The sequence below is a fragment of the Tiliqua scincoides genome, chromosome 1 (assembly GCF_035046505.1).
Source record: "Tiliqua scincoides isolate rTilSci1 chromosome 1, rTilSci1.hap2, whole genome shotgun sequence".
NCBI classification, from domain to species: Eukaryota; Metazoa; Chordata; class Lepidosauria; order Squamata; family Scincidae; genus Tiliqua; species Tiliqua scincoides.
In genome coordinates, this window is record NC_089821.1 from 158,750,906 (window position 1) to 158,753,877 (window position 2,972).

Sequence of the window (2,972 nt, forward strand, 5' to 3'; positions counted from 1 at the left end):
AAAGCATGTGGTAAATATACACAAGAGACCCAGGTTCACTGAAGTGCAAGTCAAGAGGAAGATGATTTCTTTTTAAAGATCCTGGTTTTGGAGAACCAAGATAAAGCACAAGACCAAGTAAGAAGCAGTTTCCTCTATATCAGTGGTTCCCCCAACTTTACAGCACTGAGACCCACTTTTTAAAATGTTACTCTATCACAGTGATTTTCAACCACTGTGCCGTGGCACACTAATGTACCATGAATGGTCTGCAAGTGTGCCACCGGGTTTGGGGGGTTTGATATATTAGTAGGGCCATTGGGGGATGTGAGCCCCCAGCCAGCAGTGCGTTGTGCCTTGACCATTTTAGAACCTTTTCAGTGTGCCTTGAGATGAACAAAATTGAAAATCTCTGCTGAGTCTGGACCCACCTAGCTTTACGAGACTGAAAAGAGTTTCTAAGTAACAGATACTCAAGCCCCTGTTTTACTTGGGGGGGGGCAGGGGTGGAGAATGCCTTTTGGTGTGTTTGTTGAGCTTCACAGTCATAGAATTGTGACCACTTTGGTGGGAATGGGTTCCCCTCAGCCTGCCCTTCAAAGTGGAGCAAGGTACATTCACCTATTCATAAGTAAACATGCACATGCTGCCCATTTCAGTTTCCACAGGACTCATTATGTATTCCTTGTCAGCTATCACCTTGTCAGTTCTACAACTCACCAAAAATTAGGTTGCAACCCACCGATGGGTCCCGACCCACAGTTTGGGAACCACTCCTCTATTTAATTTAAGCCGAGTGTGTAAAACCACATTCAATCCTCAAGAAACAAGAACAAATTACAATCCAGAGGGCCCCTTCCCACTGTCATTATCCTCTGAAATAGTACTGGTTTTAGTAGCCTTGGGGTAAAAGACAGGAGGCAGAGTCCAGAATGCCATTTCCCATTTACTTCTGTGCTTTCTGATCTGAGTTCATTGTCACGATCTGACAAAAAGACATTGGCTCCCCAGAATGTTCTGTTTACAGAAACCGTGATGTTTCTCCATTAGTTTGTCTCTCTCCGTTGAAAGCCCAAGTGCTGAGCAGAAAGCATTATTCACATGTCATAATTGCAAGGAACCTTCCATGTTTGGTAAATACCAACATGGAAAATGCTTTACTGTGGCTTCTACCTGCATCTATATCTATATGGATCCAGGAACCATTGAGATGAGGTCAATGATATGGGTCTTAATATGTCACCCTTATCCTGGCTAAGCAAATATGAAGAGACAAAAAGTCATACCCTTGACACACCCTTCAGGTGGTTCCTGGATCCAAACATAACATGAGTGCTTTGTGGTGAACCCAGAGGGACAACTACTCGTGTGTTACTACCAACAAGACATGAACAGACCCTCTGGAGCAAGACAATGGGGGAATTACAAATTTTTTTTAAAAAGGTAACCAACCTAATAATAACAGCTTGTATCCTAAGAACTATAGTGCAAGGAAGCTTGTGAAAGGCAGCTTTTTTTCCCCTTTCTCTTCCCACTCACAGAAAGTGCTGCCAGCCAGTTTTCAGAAAAGTTCCTTTCACCTTGCAGTCCCTGTACCCCATCTCATCCAATTCCAGATACTCCCCCAGCTGCCAGGACAAGCTTTTCAGGGATGGGCAGCTACTGTGAGGAGGAAAGAGTGGGGACATGGCCTTCTGCAAGCTTCGTTGTGTTCATGGTTCTTAGGATGTTGCCCTGCACATGCCCGATCTCGTCTGATCTCGGAAGCTAAGCAGGGTCAGGCCTGGTTAGTACTTGGATGGGAGACCGCCTGGGAATACCGGGTGCTGTAGGCTTATACCATAGTCTTTCGAGACTGAAGGTTGCCAATCATGGAAGTGACCCAGTGCTTGCTGCCTTGCTCTTGGAGTAATGGTGACTTTTGCCCTAAAAGTTCACAAAGGGCCCAATTCAGTTCAACTTTCCAGTGCTGACGTAGTTGGAATGAAGCTCTGAGATAACAGAACAAATGTTCCCTTACCTTGAGGAAGCCTCCATGATTGATTCCACATCCCCCACGCCTCATGCCCCATTGGGGTTGGAAAATTGGATAGGATTGGGCGCAAAATTCATTTTGTGATTGAATGAATGAGAACTGGTGTAGTTTAGTGGCAAAGAAACTAACAGAGTGAGCCTGTGCATGACTACTCAGAAGCAAGACTCACAGAGTTCAATGGGACTGACTCCCGGGTACGCGTGTCTTGGATTGCAGCCTAGGTTGTGAGTTTGGCCTTCCCTAGTCTGAATCTCACTCTGCTATAAACTAACTGGGAGGCCTTTGGTAATCCACTCCCTTTCAGCCTCAGCTACAATGCGAGGACAATAATACTGGCTTACGTTACAGGACTGTGATGAGGTCTACACCCAAATAAGACATGCAAAGTGGTTTGCATGCTCAGAAGGAACCACACCAATGCTATTATTGCTAATGGCAAACCCAATACCCATATTTTACCGAGTATAGATTCTTCTCTTCTTATGGCCCATAAACGTTCAACCCTTACTAACTTACAGTGATGATACAAGCATGAAGTGCTGCAATTTTCAGCTGATAACATAGTAGCAGTACAGATATTGGGCATTTTTTTAAGTGCATGTATGCTAATGAATTAGACAGTTTATCCTTAAAGTCTTTTAAACTGTCAAGTAGCTGTCACACTTTGGTGCTGAAAAGTGCACCAAACGCTAAACACAATTAATTATTCAATAAAAAACAGAACCGTGACAAAAGGTTACGTGTTTTTAAAGACAACAAAAGATTGCATAATAAATAAAGGTTATATTGCACTCTTGATCTTTAAAGATTGCACAAACAGAAACTCATTAAGACGAAGCAAGAGAGAGAGAGGGAGAGATGGCTGTGTGTGAGCTGCAGCAGAAGTGCTCTTCACAAATTATCTCCCACACAGTCATGTATGTGTGGTTGGTTAAGGCAAAACAATTGCAATGACAAT

General features: G+C 43.7%; 1 pseudogene; it reads left to right on the forward strand.

Moving 5' to 3' along the window:
• Positions 1-1,698: 1,698 nt before the first annotated feature.
• Positions 1,699-1,814, forward strand: LOC136637979 (5S ribosomal RNA; annotated as a pseudogene).
• The last annotated feature ends 1,158 nt before the right edge of the window (positions 1,815-2,972 follow it).